Source organism: Saccopteryx bilineata, chromosome 1 (assembly GCF_036850765.1).
Source record: "Saccopteryx bilineata isolate mSacBil1 chromosome 1, mSacBil1_pri_phased_curated, whole genome shotgun sequence".
Classification (NCBI taxonomy): domain Eukaryota; kingdom Metazoa; phylum Chordata; class Mammalia; order Chiroptera; family Emballonuridae; genus Saccopteryx; species Saccopteryx bilineata.
Genome location: NC_089490.1, coordinates 219,952,060 through 219,971,599, shown reverse-complemented (window position 1 = coordinate 219,971,599; position 19,540 = coordinate 219,952,060). Strand labels below are relative to the sequence as shown.

At 40.4% G+C, this 19,540-nt stretch overlaps 1 protein-coding gene across 10 annotated transcripts in view; it reads left to right on the top strand.

The window, feature by feature from the left end:
• The window catches only part of CHRM3 (cholinergic receptor muscarinic 3), a 621,150-nt gene that overhangs the window by 290,451 nt on the left and 311,159 nt on the right, over nt 1-19,540 (top strand). The window lies entirely within an intron of this gene.

The window sequence follows — 19,540 nt, the reverse complement described above, 5'->3', positions numbered from 1 at the left end:
TGCATCTAGGAATAATTTGTTAAAATATTACAGATATACCTGTGTTTGCTCAAAGAATTTTATCATATTCAACATGTTATTAGAACATTTTTCTGATTCTTATCAAAAAAAGAAAACAATAATTTGAAGGTTAGAAACTACAAGCTTTTCATTATTTAGGCAAGAAACATAGACAATATAGTCCATGTATTCAGTTTATTTTTTTTATGATTTTATCTATTGATTTCTAGAGTGGGGGGAGCAGGGAGCATCAACTCATAGTAGTTGCTTCTCATATGTGCCTTAACTGGGAAAGCCCAGGGTTTTGAACCAATGACCTCAGCATTCCAGGTTGATGCTTTATCCACTGTGCTACCACAGGTCAGGCCATGTTTCAGTTTAATTTAAATAAAATGTCAGCCTGAGGGAATAACTGCTAAGCAATTATTTGAAGATAGATTAGTGTGACAGTAAGACAGACATGATCCCCCTGTCTAGCTGGGGATCTCATTTTGTAGTAATTCACCCATTTTAAGTTTTAAATATATTTCCTAGGGAGAAAATAGTCAATCATAATTTTAAATGAACTTAAATGTTTTATGTTGTATTAACCTTTTCTGTTCAATCATGAACCATCTCTGTTCAATTTGGAGCCAGTTCATAGTGGATGAAATGGCTCTTTCCATATTTTGATGTAAAATAGAATGTTCACTCGCAGATCTCTCAGACTAAGGGTTAGATTACAGCCTCCTGAGGCACTCCATTTGAGGGTTGCCCCAAGCCGCAGTGTATGGAAAGATCAATGGGAAGAAATCAAATCCAAGAGGACTTATTTCAATGTCAATGTTTTGACAAGGATTCTATGGCAGGAGGCTCCAAGGGACATAACTGTCTCAAAAGAATATTGCAATTTCAAATGTCTCCAGATCTTAGGTCAGTTCCCTCTAGGCTAGTCTCCTGAAATATGCTCCAGATTTGTTCTCTTGAATCTGAGAGGTAGTCTCTCTTTAGGCATCTTAAAACAGAAGTGTCTTCCAGATAAGTATTCAGAGGCTGGAATTGGTCAGGCAGAGAAAGAAGAAAGAGGTCTTCTGTCTTTTAAAGAAAGCAGCCTTCTTGATGATGGTGCTGTTCATCTGGGAGGGAATTTTGCACATGCATGACCAAAAAATTCTGTAGGGGCCATATATCTATGGAGTTTAAGATACTTAAAGCGCAAGAATCAACACTCCAGAATTTAAGCTCTAGTTAAAGATGATTTCTGTGGTTAATTACAGAAGGTTTGTGGTTAATTACAACTCTGAAAGACAGAGTCCTTGGAATAAGAAATAGCAGTTGAGGTGACCTGAGGCACAGTGGGGCCTCTCTGTTTTCAAATTTTGCCAGCAAACTTGAAGAACAAAAGGGCACCTGTCCAGATGCTCAATCCTCAGGGGACCCAAATGAGTGTATTGGCTCTAACTCAAGGGGAAGCTGGATGATTTGAAGAGGATATGAAGGATAATCACAGTAGTGAGTAACAGACAAAAAAGTCAAGAGAAGTTAAGAAAACTAATGAGCTCGTTAAGAAGAACTTGAACAGTCTGTAAATTCAAGAGAAGAGGGAGATCGTGTATGGTCTCTCCTGCAGGACAAAGCAGACAGCAGCCATGGACAGGAGACCTACACATCAGAGGAAGAAAACAGTTCCTCCACAATGAAATTTGGGAAATATCAAGAGCAGGAATTAAAAGTTAGAAAGTTTATTATTCAAAGGATTAGGATCCAGAGAAGATATATTTTCATCTATCTGTTTTGGTTTCAGTACATTCTGACCTCAGATCGAGTTAGTCTTATATAGACATTTCTATGAATTTGTTTTTGTACTCCAGAGAAATACTTCATAAGAACATTTAGGAGGAGGAAATTGCATCTTCAGGTCATGTACAGTGTTTATATTGCCAGACTGCAACACACATTTGTAAGAAAATTATGGATTGCTGCCTTCAGCTCTCTAAAATCATGGCCACATCGTTCAATATAGGCCCTCTCTCCACCTCCTTTTTGTTTCCAAGGCTACAATAGCTCTTTGACTTTTCAGAATACCATGGGTTGAATTGTGTGTCCCCAAGTCAGTAAGTTGAAGCTCTAACCCCAAATGTGATAGTGTCCGGAGCTAGGGCTCTTAGGGTGTAACTGAGGTCAGAGGAGATCAGAAGGATGGTCCTAGTCACATAAGATGGTGGCCTTATTAAAAGAAGGAAGAGATAGCTTCCCTCTCCCTGTCACCCCTCCCAGAACCACCTGCACTGGGACTTCATTGTGGACTTCAGAACCTCCAGAGAAATAAACGTCCGTATTTGTGAGCCACCCACTCTGTAGCATTGGGTTATGGCTGCCCAAGCAGATAATACCTGAAGAAATGTTTGCTTCTTGACAGTAAAAAATCTCATGTGTCTTAAGTTGATTTTAATCAGAAGAAACCTTAGACATTAGAGAAATCTTTTTTCATAATTCTCTCAATAGAGGTGAGGGGTGGGAATTCTTGATATCAGGAGCAAGAGGATAGTGAAGAGATTGAGTCATGCCTTACATCAGAAATCCCAGAACACTCTTTAAATTGGATTTGTTGAATGCCTTGGTAATATTACATTAGGATATTAAACTTTTAGGATTTCCTTCATTTCATACCTGGTGTAGCATATTTTTACAATATGAATAAAAAAAATGGGTCAGCCTCTAGCCAAAGTATGTCAGAAAGCCCTATTTCAGAGATGATTTTTAATTCCTTTTAACGAAGCAATAATTTATATATTAGTGACTATATTGGGATGCAGTGAGCTTTTTGCTATTTGTATGATATGCAGGTTTCAAACCTAAAGGTTTTAGAGAATTAAGACCAAAAGTCAACATTCAGAAAATACAAATATAATTAGACAAGATCTACATATCAAAAACAGTTGAAGACCTGTGGTTGGCAGTTGAAGTCTAAATGGTCTGATGCTTACCCCAGTCCAGTCCGAACTGAGCTAAGAAAGTAACAATTAGGAACAGAGTTGTTTTGAAGATTACTTGGAACTTGAACTTAATCATAACTTTTTCTAGGATATCATTACTGTTTATGATGTTTTGTTCTTACATTCAGGCAATCATATAGATAATAAAAGCAGTTCATTAAACATCTTGTTTGAAGATTTAATGCCCAGAAGGAAGGGCTGAAATGAATAATAGATACAAATCTAAGAGCTGAGCCAAAGACCATAAGCTTGTGATTTAATGTAGAAAACTTTTAATGGTACTACAGGGATTCAAAATGACCTGGCAAATTTAGAGAATCTTCCAACCTAGATTTATTGAGCTATAGAAGTTCCTAAGGGTTTTGCATTTATTAATTGTTCTTTTCCTCATAGCAATCTTTCTTTGATATAAGCATGTGATCATCATGCCCATTTTTTAGATGAGGAAGGTAAGGCTAAAAGATGTTGTGTGTGCAAGTCTCAGGGAGAGGAGTGGAGCCTTAGCAGCCTGAGTCCCTCCTTTTCTGGTCTGTCCTGCCTCTCACCAGTTCTAATCTGTAAGTAGCCCAGACTGCCTCCCAGGAACTTCTCAATCTATGAAAGTAGTTTTGTTTGTGAAGAATCACATTGATGTGGAAACAAAAACTTATATTTCCTGTGAAGACAATGTGACATTAGCTTAAGATATGAAGTCATGCTGGGATTGTGGGATCCTTGTCTGCCTCCTTTTCCACGAAGCACCTAGGAACTTCCCTGGATCAGACAGCCGTGGCACAAACCATTTATCATAGGTTATAGGGAGCTCAGCCAAAGAGGACCCATGATTGTTCCTCTGCTTTCACACAGTGGCCTTGTGTAAATGAGCACTTTCAATTCTGAATCTCTAAACTTGGGCTAGATGTTCCAAGAAGTAAACAGAGGTCTTTGGCAGTGTTGGGTGAAATGCTTATGGAGTGTGCTGTAGTTCTTGAATCGTGGCAAATTAAAATACTTTTATTTTCTGGTTGGTGTTAGAATACTAGAGATTTCTCTCCCTCTGTTATAGAGACATTTTATTTTATTTTTACCTTGAAATTCTTGGCTTAAAAATCAAAGGAATTTCCATGTTTCATTTTCTTGCACATTAATGAACATATAAAAATAAAATTGAAGAGAACATCCTGAGTCATCATTTGTCTGTTAACATGAATGAAACATTCTAAAATGATCACACTTACCTTGACATGACCTTTAAATTAAAAAAATATGGTATCCTTAATTTTAATATCATAATATATGCAGCAAATTTTAATTTTCATACAAACTACTGTCACTTTCATTGAAAATTTTACCTTTTATGTATGCTGCAGACCCCCCCACACACCAAAAAAAAACCAAGAAGCAAAAACAGAAACAATGATGATGTAGGTAAATTAGATTTGTTTATTAAAGAATTTTTTTTTTGAAAACTTCTGTATCAATTTTTTCAGTGTGTTACTTTACACAGGGCTAACAAAGTGAAATGATATTTTGTTGCTTGTTGTTCTTTAGGAAGATTTAGTTTGCTGCCTTGACATGTTGACACATGATATTAATGGCCTATTTATCTCTTCTGACTTGCACAGGACATCTGGGACATCTTCAGGGCTTGTAACTAACAGCGCCCTCTAAGATCTCTGGTCAGCTGTCGTCTATACATGTGAAGGCTGGAATTGACTTCATGTGCTTTTGTGATAAAAATTCAGTCTTATCTCTAAAGAATTTTTAGAGATTTTATTTATTGACTTTAGAGAGAGGAAGGAGAGAGAGAGAGAGAGAGAGAGAGAGAGAGAGAGAGAGAGAAGTGAGGGCCAGGGAGGAAGGAGCAAGAAGCATCAACTCAGAAACAGCGACCTCAGCATTCCAGGACAATGCTTTGATCAGCTGCACCACCACAGGTCAGGCAAGAATTTTTAAAATTATTATGGTTGTGTGCACTGACTTTTTAAATTATTATTTAATTAATTGTGTTTACATAGATTCTAGGGTCACCCCGAATGCCTCCCCCCTCCCATCTCCCCCCTATTCCCCTCAACATCTCCCTTGCCCCCCCTCCCTACAGCGCCCTTCCCCCTTCCCTTCAGGTTTATCCCATCCTATCATCCCCTTTCCCTCTGTCCTCTTTTCCTCTGGTCCCTTTGATTCCTCCTCTGTCTCAATTCAGTTCCTCAGTTCTCATTCTTTGGATTCCTCAAATGAGTGAGGTCATAGGATATTTTTCTTTCTCTGCCTGGCTTATTAACTCAACATAATAGTTTCCAAGTCTCTACATATTGTTGCAAGAGGTAAGATTTCCTTCTTTTTCATAGCCCCATAGTATCCCATTGTACATATGTACCACAGCTTGTTAGTCCACTCGTCTGCTGACGGACACTTGAGCTGTTTCCAGATCTTCGCTATTGTGAACAATGGTGCCATAAACATGGGGGTGCATTTCTTTTTTTCAGTTGGTGATATGCTGTCCTATCAGTGAGATAGCTGGGTCAAAGGGCAGTTTCATTTCTAATATTTTGAGGATTCTCCATACTGTTTTCCACAGTGGCTGCACCAGTCTGCATTCCCACCAGCAGTGCAGCAGGGTTCCCCTTTCTGCACATCCTCACCAGGACCTATCATGTGTTGTTTTGTCAATGAGTGCCATTGTGACTGGTGTGAGGTGGTATCTCATTGTGGTTTTAATTTGCATTTCTCTAATGATTACTGATATTGAACATTTTTTCATTTGTCTATTGGCCATCTGTATGTCCTCTCTGGAGAAGTGTCTATTTATTTCTTGTGCCCATTTTTTGATTGGATTGTTTGTCTTCCTGGTGTTGAGTTTTACAAGTTATTTGTAAATTTAGGTTATTAATTCCTTATCAGACGTATTGTCAAATATGTTCTCCCATTGTGTGGTTTGTCCTTTTATTCTGTTCATATTGTCTTTAGCTGTGCAAAAGCTTTTTATTTTAATATAGTCCCATTTGTTTATCCTGTCTTTTATTTCATTTGTCTGTGGAGATAATTCAGCAAAGATATTGCTTCAGTAGATGTCGGTGAGCTTACTGCCTAAGTTTTCTTCTAGGATACTTATGGTTTCACGATTTACATTTAAGTCCTTTATCTATTTTGAGTTTATTTTTGTACATGGTGTAAGTTGGTGATCTAGTTATATTTTTTTGCAGGTAGCTGTACAGTTTTCCCAACTCCATTTGGTAAAGAAACTGTCTTTACTCCACTGTATGCTCTTACCTCCTTTGTCAAATATCAGTTGTCCATAAAGATGTGGGTTTATTTCTGGGTTCTCTGTTCTGTTACATTGATCTAAATGCCTGTTCTTATGCCAGTACCAAGCTGTTTTGAGTACAATGGCCTTGTAGTATAACTTAATATGAGGAAGTGTGATACCTCCCACTTCATTCTTCTTTTTCAATATTGCTGAGGCTATTTATGTTCTTTTTTGGTTCCATATAAATTTTTGGAATATGTGTTTTATATCTTTGAAGTATGTCATTGGTATTTTAATTGGTATTGTATTGAATTTATAAATTGCTTTAGGTAATATTATAGACATTTTAATTATGTTTATTCTTTCTAACCATGAGTATGGTATATGCCTCCACTTGTTTGTGTCTTCCTTAATTTCTTTTATCAATGTTTTATAATTTTCTGAATACAAGTCTTTAACCTCCTTGGTTAAATTTACTCCTAAGTACTTGATTTTTTTTGTTGCAATGGTAAAGGGGATTGTTTCCTTAATTTCTCTTTGTGACAGTTAATTGTTCATGTAAAAAATGCCTCTGATTTCTGTGTATTCATTTTATATCCTGCCACCTTGCTGGATTCGTTAATTAGGTACAGTAGGTTTTTGACTGAGACTTTAGGGTTTTCTATATACAATATCATATCATCTGCAAATAATTATAGTTTAACATCTTCTTTTCCAATTTGGATGCCTTTTATTTCTTTTTCTTGTCCGATTGCTGTAGCTAGGACTTCCAGTACTATGTTGAATAAGAGTGGTGAAAAGGGGCACCCCTGCCTTGTTCCTGATTTTAGGGAAATTGCTTTTAATTTTTGCCCATTGAGTATGATGTTGGCTGTAGGTTTGGCATAGATGGTCTTTATCATGTTGAGGTATGTTCCCTGTATTCGCACTTTGCTAAGAGTTCTGATCATAAATGGGTGCTGGATTTTATCAAATGCTTTTTCTGCATCTATGGAAATTTTCATGTGGTGTTTCTCCTTCCTTTTATTTATGTGGTGAATCACATTAATTGATTACGAATGTTGTACCACCTTGCCTCCCCAGAATAAATCCCACTTGATCGTGATGTATGATTTTTTTCATGTATTGCTGAATCCGGTTTGCTAATATTTTCTTGAGGATTTTAGCATCTAAACTCATCAGGGATATTGGCCTATAATTTTCTTTCTTTGTGTTTTCTTTGCCTGGTTTTGGAATCAGAATTATGCTCGCCTCATTAATGGAGCTTGGAAGTCTTCCTTCCTCCTTAATTTTTTGAAATAGCTTGAGAGGAATAGGAGTTAGTTCTTCTTTGAATGTTTGGTAGAATTTGCCTGTGAAGCCATTGAGCCCAGAGTTTTGTTTTTTGGGAGTTTTTTGATAACTGTTTCTATCTCATTTGTTGTAATCGGTCTGTTTAGGTTTTCTGATTCTTCCAGATTGATTTTTGGAAGATTATATGTTTCAAGGAATCTTTCCATTTCACCTAGGTTGTTTAATTTTTTGGCATACAGTTCTTTACTGTATTTTCTTACAATATTTTGTATTTCTGTTGTGTCAGTTGTTATTTATCCAATCTCATTTCTAATTTTATTTATTTGAATCCTCTCTCTTCTTTTCTTGGTGAGTCTTGTTAAAGGTTCATAGATCTTGTTTACCCTCTCAAAGAACCAGCTCTTGGTTTCATTGATCCTCTTTATTGTTTCTTTAGCTTCTATGTCATTTATTTCCACTCTGATCTTTATTATTTCCTTCCTTCTACTATGTATGGGCCTTACTTGCTGTTCTTTTTCTAGTTCTTTTAGATGAAGGGTTAGGTTGTTTTTTTGAGCTTCCTCAAGCTTCTTAAAGAATGCCTGTAGTGCTATGAGCTTCCCTCTCAGGACTGCTTTAGCTGTGTCCCATAAATTTTGAGTTGTTGTTTGCTCATTATCATTTGTTTCTAGGAAATTTTTTATTTCTTCTTTGATTTCATTGTTAACCTATTCATTATTTAATAACATGCTATTTAATTTCCATGTGTTTCAGTATTTTTCAGTTTTTCTGTTGTGGTTGATTTCTAGTTTCATGCCATTGTGATCAGAGAAAATGCTTGATATGATTTCAATCTTCTTAAGTTTGTTGAAACTCTTTTTATGTCCTAACAAGTGCTCTATCTTAGAGAATGTACCATGAGCACTTGAAAAGAATGTATATTGTGTGCCTTAGGGTGAAAGGTTCTAAAGAGATCTATTAAATCAAGTTGATCTAGTGTGTCCTTTATGTCTGCTGTTTCTTTGTTAATTTTCTTTCTTGAGGATCTATCTAGTGATGTTATTGGGGTATTGAAATCTCCTACTATTATAGTAGTATTGCTGTTGATCTTGCCCTTTATATCCATCAAAGTCTGCTTTATATATTTAGATGCTCCTATATTAGGTGCATAGATATTTATGATGTTTATATCTTCCTGTTGGATTGCTCCTTTTATGATTATGTAGTGACCTTCTTTATCTCTTACTATATCCTTTGTTTTAAAGTCCATTTTGTCTGATATATGTATTGCTATCCCAGCTTTTTTTTCATTTCCATTTGCATGAAATATTTTTTCCATCCTTTTACCTTCAGTCTATGTGCATTTTTTGTTTTAAGGTGTGTCTCTTATAGACAGCATTGTATGGGTCCTGTTTTCTTATCCAAGCAGCTACCCTGTGTCTTTTGATTGGATTATTTAATCCATTTACATTTAAGGTTATTATTGATTTGTAGTTGTTTATTACCATTTTATTCTTTAAAGCTGTATTCCTCATTTGCTATATTCTTTTTCTACTTTGATCTGTTTACAACAGGCCCCTTAACATTTCCTGCAGCATTGGTTTGGTTGTAATGAATTCCTTGAGTTGTTGTTTTGTGGGGTTTTTGTTTGGTTTTTTTGTTTGTTTTGTTTTGTTTTTGTCTGGGAAGCTTTTTATTTCTCCTTCAATTTTAAATGATAGCCTTGCTGGATAAAGTAGTCTTGGTTGTAGGCTCTTGTTCTGCATTACTTTGAATATTTCTTGCCATTCCCTTCTGGCCTCAAGTGTTTCTGTTGAGAAGTTGGATGTCATCCTTATGTGGGCTCCTTTGTAGGTGATAGCCTTTTCTTCTCTAGCAGCTTTTAATATTTTCTCTTTATCACTTAGCTTTGGTACTTTAATTATGATGTGTCTTCATGTAGGTCTTTTTAGGTTTTTCTTTATGGAGTTCTCTGTGCTTCTTGAACTTGTGAGAGCCTTCCTTACCTCAGTTTAGGGAAGTTTTCAGCTATGATTTGATTGAATAAAGTTTCTATCCCTTGTTCTTTCTCTTCTTCTTCAGGAACCCTTATGATGCAGATGTTATTTCTCTTCATGTTGCACAGAGCTCTCTAAGAGTTTCTTCAGACTTTTTGAGTCTCTTTTCTTTTTTTTGCTATGCTTTAGTGCCTTTATTCATCTTGTCCTCCAACTTGCTGATTCAATCCTCAGCTTCCTCCATCCTGCTTTTAATTCCTTCCATTGTGGTCTTCATTTCTGAAATTGAATTTGTCACTTCCGACTCTTTCTTTTTTAATATTTCAATGTCCTTTTTTATACTTGCTATCTATTTATTTAGCTGTTTGTAATGACCAACCATTGTTGTTCTAAGATCCCTAAGGATCCTGACAGTCATTATTCTAAACTCTGCATCCAGCAGCTTGGTTATTTTTATGTCACTCAGTTCCTTTTCTGGAGATTTCTCTTGTGTTTTCATTTGGATTGCACTTGTTTGTCTTCTCATTATGTCTGTGTGTTTGGGTGTGTTATTTATAGGGCTGGTTGAGTCTAGGTGTGGTGTTATTTGTCTCCAATTTTTAGTTGTGTTATTTCTAGGTCTTCTTGTATTGGCACCAGCTGTTATTTGTAATCCACTTTTGGATTTGGGCTGCTTTGAAGTCTTTATTTGTTTGTTTTCTTCTCACTTGTAGTCTTGTTTACTGATCTCAGCAGGAGGCTTATTTAAAACTGTATCTACCCAGGAGTGTGGTGGGTGTAACCTGAGACTCTGAAGGCCTGATCTGCTAGTTACTCTTTCTGGGGGCGGGGTGCTTTCTCTGCTTCAGTAAGGGGAGCTGTATCTCAGATCTCCATGGAGACCTAAGTTACTGCCCCTCCTCCCCACTTCTTGTTTTCAGCTGTGTCTTGTAGTGCTGATTGGAAGCACTTCAGTTTTGTGTTATGTGGAAAGATTAAGCCCTCTCCCAGCTATAGCTACCTCCAGCACTGGATGAGTCAGCTTCTCAGGTCCTCCCATGCATTCCTCTGCCAGTCACCATCTGTCTCTCTCTCTCCCCCCTTTCCTTTTGGAAGATAAGCCAGCCCTTTCAACACACCTCATTCCTAGGTCCCCAGGCAAGTGGCTGTGAGCAATATTTACTACTCTTTTCTTTGGAATGAGAGCCCTTCTGGGCTCTCAGCCTCACACCCCCTTTGTTCCTGTAAGCAGGGGAAACTCACCGCTCCTTAGTGCTCCCTACCAGGCTCAGTGTGGCTTCTTCATTGCTCCTTGGTTTTTGAGAGCTGGTCTTGTAGTCCAGAGTTGGTTTTTCATGCTGATTGTTCTTAAATTAATTTGTAATCTAGTTTGGTGTTGTGAGCTGGGAGTCTGTGCATCTGCCTACTCCACTGCCATCTTCAGGTCTCCTGCACTGACATTTTAACTTAGTCACATTTAGAGGAAAGAAAAAAAAATCACTTAAATAACTGGATAATTTTTTTCATTATCTTTGAAATAGTTCTAATTTGCTATTTTAAAATTGGATTTTGAACTAGACTTACACTTATTTGATTTGATCTCTTTGGGGAATATGCTAGAAAATAGACACAATTTGAGTGCCCAATAACTTCACAGTCATTTATCTTGATTTCTTCTTTTTTTTTTAATGAATGGGTTACCTCTATAGGCATTGTCTTGTATGATGAGCATTATCTTCAAATTCAGCATTTTCTGCCCTTATCCATCTTGTACTCTTCAGAATATTATTTTCAACCCATAGACTGAAGCCATCTCTCTCAGGTAAAGGAGCAGAAAATATATACTTGGATTTGAAGCCAGAAGACATAATTTCTGGTCCTAACTTTACTATTCACTAACTGTATGGCCTTGGGGAAGACAGGTAACCCCCTAAACTCCAGACTCTGCATAATTAAACTAAAGATAATGATACCTGCCCTATGGCTCCTATGGCATTCTTGTGTCATAAAAAATAAGTGCTATCTTCTGTAAACTATAAAGTACTATAAAATGCAAGCTCTTGTGTGTTCCTCTTTTTTTTTTTTCTTCTCATTTTTCTGAAGCTGGAAACAGGGAGAGACAGTCAGACAGACTCCCGCATGCGCCCGACCGGGATCCACCCGGCACGCCCACCAGGGGCGACGCTCTACCCACCAGGGGGCGATGCTCTGCCCATCCTGGGCATCGCCATGTTGCGACCAGAGCCACTCTAGTGCCTGGGGCAGAGGCCACAGAGCCATCCCCAGTGCCCAGGCCATCTTTGCTCCAATGGAGCCTTGGCTGTGGGAGGGGAAGAGAGAGACAGAGAGGAAGGAGGGGGGGTGGAGAAGCAAATGGGTGCTTCTCCTATGTGCCCTGGCCAGGAATCAAACCCGGGTCCTCCGCACGCTAGGCCGACGCTCTACCGCTGAGCCAACCGGCCAGGGCCTTGTGTATTCCTCTTAAGTGCGGAATTTGAATATTGATAAGAGAGTACTCTTAAATGTTATCACTACACACACCAAAGTAATTCATTGGGATGGAGGTATTAACTCACTTTGTTGTGGTAATCATTTTACTATAGATCAGTGGTTCTCAACCTGTGGGTCGTGACCCCGGCGGGGGTCAAACGACCAAAACACAGGGGTTGCCTAATGTTTTGGTCATTTGACCCCCACCAGGGTTGTAACCCACAGGTTGAGAACTGCTGCTATAGATGTATATCAAATCCTCACTTTGTATACTTTAAATTTATATATATATAAATAATATCTCAATAAAGCTGGAAAATTTAGATTAGAAAAGAATAAAAGTACAAATAATTGGTATAAGAAATAATATAAAATTGTAAGTTGAAAATTGTCTGTGGCTAGTACTTTAATATCTAACAAAGTAGCCACTAGCCACTTATAGCTATTCAGCCCATGGAATATACTAGAAGATGAAAATAAACCATTTTAAGCCCTACGTTTGCTGGGAGTGTGGGCAAAGTTTCCCTGGAAAGTGTAGTCTCATCAAACACTAGAGGGCACACTAAAGGGCGAAACCCTGCTTTTGCAGGGAAAGTGAGTCATTAGCATTAGAGCATACCTCAGTAGCCACACATCATGGCTAGCTCTAGGGGCTTCAAAGGAAGTCTACTGACTGCTTACACTCCCCAAGAGGGTAACGAGTGCAGAAGTAACTGGTTCAACAATTCCTCCACTTTCGTGACAACAGTTGAAGTAGACAAGTAGGTCCTTAAGTGTTTTGGGGATGTCAACATCAATTTCCTTCATGGTTTTTTGGCTCTTGTTCTAATAAATCTTGTCTCCATATGAATTTGATGCTCACATATCTCATTCTCTCCTTATCACTCAAAGCAGAGATGTCCAGAAGGGCCTCAGAGAACTCATACTCTCAACCACTGGAATTGAATCCCTGGAAAGGCCTAAGTCTAGAGTCAGTCTGGTTGGGTTACTGCAGAGTCCTTTCCTGGGCCCAGGGAGAGAATTCTAGGATTTGAGAGAGACTCACTAGCAAAGGGAATTCACTGGACTTCTGGGAAGTATGGGCTTTGCTCTGACATAACCCTCACCCTCTTCCCTTGGCTTGTCTTGGCTCCTCCCTCGTTTCCTCTAACCTTTGTAGCCTCAGAGGTGAAAGCCAGGGAGGGGCATGTCCACATATGTGGTCCTGGCTCCGTTTCAGCAACTGATCTCCCTCCCTCTCTCCCTTGCTGCCCCTTCAGGATCAGCATCTCATATAAACTCCAGGTCAAACCAGACTAGGTTTGAGTTTCCGGTCTGCCTTCACCAGCTGTGTAACTGGTGGCAAGGTACTCAACTTCTCTGTGTCTGTTTTCTAATATATAATTGGAATGGTAACCCCAGCCTATTGGGTGGATGTTCAGAGTTGAGCCAGCACAAGCAGAATCTGGCACAGGGAATGTCTGGGAATGCAAGTTTCTCCTTGAAGAGAGTTCACTGCCCACGGCTTGCAGCCCTTTAGTGCTGGACCAGGGAAGATAGAGAGAGTGGAGGGGCCTGAGAGCCTAATTCAGTGATTGGGCCAATACCATTGATGTCTCTGCATGCACTCAGCTGCTTTGAAAAGGAGACATGTAGTTGGAGTGCAAACTGCATGGGTTCAGCTCTCTGAAGATCACCCCCACACACACTGAGCCTGGGAAGCCTGAGAGTCTCCCTCAACACAGGCAGGCAGTACTGACAATAATCTGTGAAGCACAACACAGCAGCTCCTTCAATGCCCTTACCTTGTACCTGGGCCCTGCGTGGTTCAGTGCTCCAATGTCGCCATCTTGAAATTCTTAATTATGGTATTTTTAAACTTATGTTTGTTAAGTGAAGTCTAATGGTACAATGGACATGCCATAGCAGAGCATATTTGCACAGTATTGGTCATTCATGGCCCCCCAGTAACAGATGATATCCACAATGGGACCAGTTCACAGTTACCACTGGGTAAGGGAGAGGGGTAATAGCACCCAGAGGTCACACTTTTCTTAGAACCAGAACTGAGTTTGCATACGGGGTAAGGGCAAAAACAGTCAGTGAGGGCCCCTATCGTACACTGTACCATGTGAGTGCCCTCTGGCCCTGAGGCAGCCCTGGTCCTGCTCAGATGGGGTCAGGAAAGCTGAATTCTCAACTCTCCCCTTTGAGGAGGCAGGAAAGGATTGTAGGCCACACAGGGGGCCATCCGCACCTGTGATCTGGAAGAGTGGCCATTCTGTCCCTCTCCCTGTGCCAGGCTTACTAAGAGTCTCTACGTAAGCGATGTGTATTTCAACAGTAAATATCCATTATCATTTTTAAAACAATAAAACTAAAGCCATGTAAAAATATAAAATAATCTAATAATTTTTACTTGGTTACATGTTGAAATTATAATATTTTGGATATATAGTGTTAAGTAAAATACAATATTACTAAACTAATTTACAATGCAAGTTGTTGTTGGGGTGTAAGCATAGGTGTCTTGTGGTAGCAGGAACCTTTACATCTTCTTCCGATGGCTCATCTCACTGTCATTGTCATCAGCTTTGTGACTTAGTGTAACATCCTTTACTCCTGTGAGTTTCAGTTTCTTCATTTTTTTAAATCTTTTTTTAAAATTTTATTTATTCATTTTAGAAAGGAGAGAGAGAGGGAGAGAGAGAGAAAAAAAAAGGGGTGAGGAGCAGGAAGCATCAACTCCCATATGTGCCTTGACCAGGCAAGCCCAGAGTTTCAAACCAGAGACCTCAGCATTTCTAGGTCGACGCTTTATCCACTGCGCCACCACAGGTCAGGCTCAGTTTCTTCATTTTTAAAAGGAGAATCATGAAAACATTTCCCTCCCAGGGTCAAAGTTTAAACAAGGGAATACATGTACAGCCCTCACAGAACAGTCTGGCAGTAGAACATATGAAATAATTAATAATAATATCTTCTCTTAAAGTACACACATATGGCAGCAAACTGGCATTTTTTGCACATGGCATTTGTAGTATATGCTTAGAGTACTGTATGTTTTAAGATTAAAAAATGATCTTTGCCTGACCAGTTGGTGGCGCAGTGGATGGAGCATTGGACTGGGACACGGAGGACTCAAGTTCAAAAACCCAAGGTCGCTGGCTTGGGTGCAGGCTTATCTGGTTTGAGAAAGGCTCACCAGCTTGAGCCCAGGGTCACTGACTTGAGCACAGGATCACTAGATCTGCTGTAGCCCCACGGTCAAGGAACATATGAGAAAGCAATCAATGAACAACTAAGGTGTCGCAACGAAAAACTGATGATTGATGTTTCTCATCTCTCTCCATTCCTGTTTGTCTGTCCCTATCTGTCCCTTTCTGTCTCTCTCTGTATCTGTCACAAACCAAAACAAAAAACCAAAAAAATTATCTTTAAATTAAAAATAAACAATTTTTATGTCTATTAGCTAGTAATAAGATTTGGCTGTAAAAGCTCAGAACATACAGAGAAGCAAAAAAGATTTCAGGGAAAACCTGACAAAGGAATGATGGAAGAAGAAGTTGGACTTGAGTTGCAGAGTACCAGTTTCTAAGGTTAGAGACCAGAAGGAGCGGGGTGGGGGGATTCAGGACAGGAGAGAGAAGGCTAAAACTAAAATGTAACCCCCAGTTACTGTGAAGCTACCTGATTTTCTCATCGTCCCCGACCACGTGGTGCCTGCTGGCAGGGAACCCTCCAACCTGATGCACAGACAAAGGAAGAGGACAGAAGGTGTACAACAAAACCACTTTCCAGATCTTCCCTAAGAAAAACAGGAAGAGAAAAGGTGACTAATCTCCTTTGATCATCCCCTGCATACTTGCAGCTTCAGAACCAATGCCCTGGTGCACGGTGAGGGGAACTGACAGCAGAGAGCTCTGGGAAGGAAAGGTAGAACTGCAGAATGATTCACACACAGAGGCAATTAAAAAGGCTCTATGGAAGTGAAAGACCAAGTTTGTTAAGCTCATTTTCTAAAAACAAGCATAAAAAAGTAATTTTTATTTTGTCATACTGTGCCATGACATATACTATGATGTCTATACTTGACCCTACTACGTAATTAAGAAATGATTATTTTGGATCTTGAGAAATCATTCTCCTATTTCTTCCTCAAAAGTCATTACTCCAAAATGAATACTATGGTACTTTAATAGCATATATGAAAATATATAGCTTCAAAGTTGATAGCAGATTTATTTTTTACAAGCTGCAGTAATTTAATTTATAGGCAGAATGATGCCAACCTTATATTCCCAACATTCTGAAACTCTACTCAGTACTTCATTGACTGAGTGAAGTAAATCATTATTTTATTTCTAGTAATTCAAATTATTATTATTATTATTATTATTATTATTAAGTGAGAGGAGGGCGAGACAGAGAGACAGACTCCTGCATGTACCCCACCCACCTGGCAAGTCACCTAAGGGTGATGTTCTGCCCATCTGGACCATTGCTCCATAGCTCAGCAACCAAGCTATTTTTAGCACCTGAGACAGAGGCCATGGAGCCATCCTCAGCACTGGGGCCAATTCACTCAAACCATTCAGCCATAGCTATGGGAGGCAAAGAGAGAGGGGGGAAGGGGTGGGGTGGAGAAGCAGATAGTTACTTCTCCTATGTGCTCTGACTAGAAATCGAACCCAGGAGATTTATACACCAGGCCAACACTTTACCACAGAACCAACCAGCCAGGGCCAAATCAGTTATATTTTGTTTTCAAAATAAGATACATATTGCTATGAGGCTAATAAATTATTCAGAAATACGTAGGATTTAAAACATAATAAATATAACGTACTGCAAGCTAAGTATAAACACTTTTGGTAAAAGTTAAATCTTCCACATAGAAAAGGCCCCTGCATAAGGGAAAACCACACTGATTTTCCCATTGCCATTGTCTCATTGCAGAAACAATTTCAACAAAGAGTTACTGAACGTTGACCATGTGTTCCATGGGTTGTTACTGGTGTTCAACTGAATATCTCCAGATGTCCCAGGTCCTGGTTGTCTGTGTCTCTCCTGGTCCTCAGAGGTAGATTGTGAATCAGTTCTTAATTACTGGACTAGCAGCTGTATTCCAACCAACTATCCTTTTAGCACAATTTTAAAGTCATACACATCATTTTTCAAAACCAGGAAAATAAAAAATTTAAGAATAAAACATTCGGCCCTGGCCGGTTGGCTCAGCGGTAGAGCGTCAGCCTAGCGTGCGGAGGACCCGGGTTCGATTCCCGGCCAGGGCACACAGGAGAAGCGCCCATTTGCTTCTCCACCCCTCCGCCACGCTTTCCTCTCTGTCTCTCTCTTCCCCTCCCACAGCCAAGGCTCCATTGAGCAAAGATGGCCCGGGTGCTGGGAATGGCTCTGTGGCCACTGCCTCAGGCGCTAGAGTGGCTCTGGTCGCAACATGGCGACACCCAGGATGGGCAGAACATCGCCCCCTGGTGGGCAGAGTGTTGCCCCATGGTGGGTGTGCCAGGTGGATCCCGGTCGGGCGCATGCGGGAGTCTGTCTGACTATCTCTCCCTGTTTCCAGCTTCAGAAAAATGGAAAAAAAAAAAAAAAGAATAAAACATTCATAGTCATATTGCATTAATAAACAGCTGCAAACATTTTGAAGTTTTCTTTAAAGACTATTTTTTTAAAGTTTTTCTCATCACGATTTTAATATTACAGGTACATATTTGAATCCTTCTTTTATTTAATGTATCAAAGTCTGTTCTGCTTTATTATATAGTTTGGTAAAATTCCTTGTTGAGTGGTGTTATACACAGTATGTTTGTGTCTCCCCCAAATTTATATTTTGAAGCTGAAACCCGACATGTGATATTGTTTGGAGGTAGGTCTATGGGAGGTATGAAGTGAGATGTCATCATGAGAGTGGAGCTCTGGTCTGAAAAGATTAGGGCTGTTATGAGAAGAGACAGCAGGAGCTCATTCTCTCACCTGCACATAAAAGGAAGTAGTTGCCTGACCTGTGGTAGCGCAGTGGATAAAGCGTCAACCTGGAAATGCTGAGGTCGCCGGTTCGAAACCCTGGGCTTGCCTGCTCAAGGCACATATGGGAGTTGATGCTTCCAGCTCCTCCCCCCTTCTCTCTCTCTGTCTCTCCCTCTCCTCTCTAAAATGAATAAATAAAAAATTAAAAATATATATTTAAAAATAAAAAAAAAGAGGGAGTGATGTCACGGAAATGGCGCCGTGAGAAGCGCGTCTGACAGCTCTCCCCTAAATCACAACAAATTTATCAACTAGAAACAGAAAAATTTATCCTCGGAGCATTCCAGAGTTCCACACAAACTGAAAGCAAAAGGACTGTTATCACTTGAATCTGAGAGACGAGGGTGTGGAGGAAGCTACCGCAGCGACGCTCATTCAAGCCGCGAGGGAGTGCGCCTGCGGTGAGTCAGCCCATATACTTGGGAACCGCGAGCCCCCGTGAGCGGCCGACGCGAGCCGCCACGGCGAGCCGCCGCGAGCCGCCGCGCACGCCCGGTCCAGTTGAGCACCGCTGACGTTCCCAGCGGCCCGCACACTGCGAGTGGGGGTCGCCGGCCACCGGTGCCCGGAGCGCCCCATTCACACGCGTGCCTTGGGCATTCCACGCGCCCAGGGCGCCCTGCTGGCCTGCACACCCAGGGGGCTCCATTATCCTGCGCCTGGTGCGGTCCAGCCGCCAGAGGCGGGGCGAGCGGGAGAGGCTTGGGAGATTCTCTCCGTGGGCGGGGCACCTCACCCAGCCATTCAAGCTAACAATCAAGCGTTGGGGGAGGGGCACGCGCAGGCAGCCTAAAATACCTTCGGAAGCACAGCTGCGTCCCAATCACTGAAATTAGCTTAACCCAAGAAATCTGCGCACCTCAGTTCTATTTGATAAGATCTCTCTCAGTTCAGCGATCCAAGACAAGAGGCGTGATATTTTTTAGTGCCTCTCGCTAAAGGGGCGGGGGCAACTTCTGATTGATAGAGCCTCCATATTCAGGGATAAACGCTAACAAGAAGGACTTGGCAGATAATAAGGTCTATACTACACTAGTCGTAAGCAGAGACTAGTGCCACTTCTTCCCTGCAAAAACAGGCTACAAAGTGTGGAAAGCCTGGGTTGAGAGGTCCAACTAAATGATAGGCACTGAACAGTCACCTTGACAACAATTGACTCCCACCCCCGCCTGATTACACTGGAGGCCCTGACTCTCAGAGCCTTTCCCAAAGCCTTGCACTGAGTGGGGATAGAGTGGGGATTTCCCAGCTCTTTGAGCCTCTTACTCCCCAGGCAGAAGCAGTTGCAGCCTTATAGCTGGATCACCAGGCTGCTAATTCAGAAAGGGGGGACTAGGAGAGAGAATCCAGGAAAGCAAACTCTCTCATCGTTGGACCCTGCAAACGCCAACAAGCCTTTACTTCCAGCAAGACTAAAGCCAATTATATGACATTGCCATAGAATCCCATCAACTGCAAATCCCTACCTAAGAGTGACACAGGGGCAGAGCCTGGGGTACAGAGTCACCGACTAGGAAGAGGGAGAGAAAAGAAAAAGGAAGAAGTTAACCTCTCAAAATCAAGAAAAACCC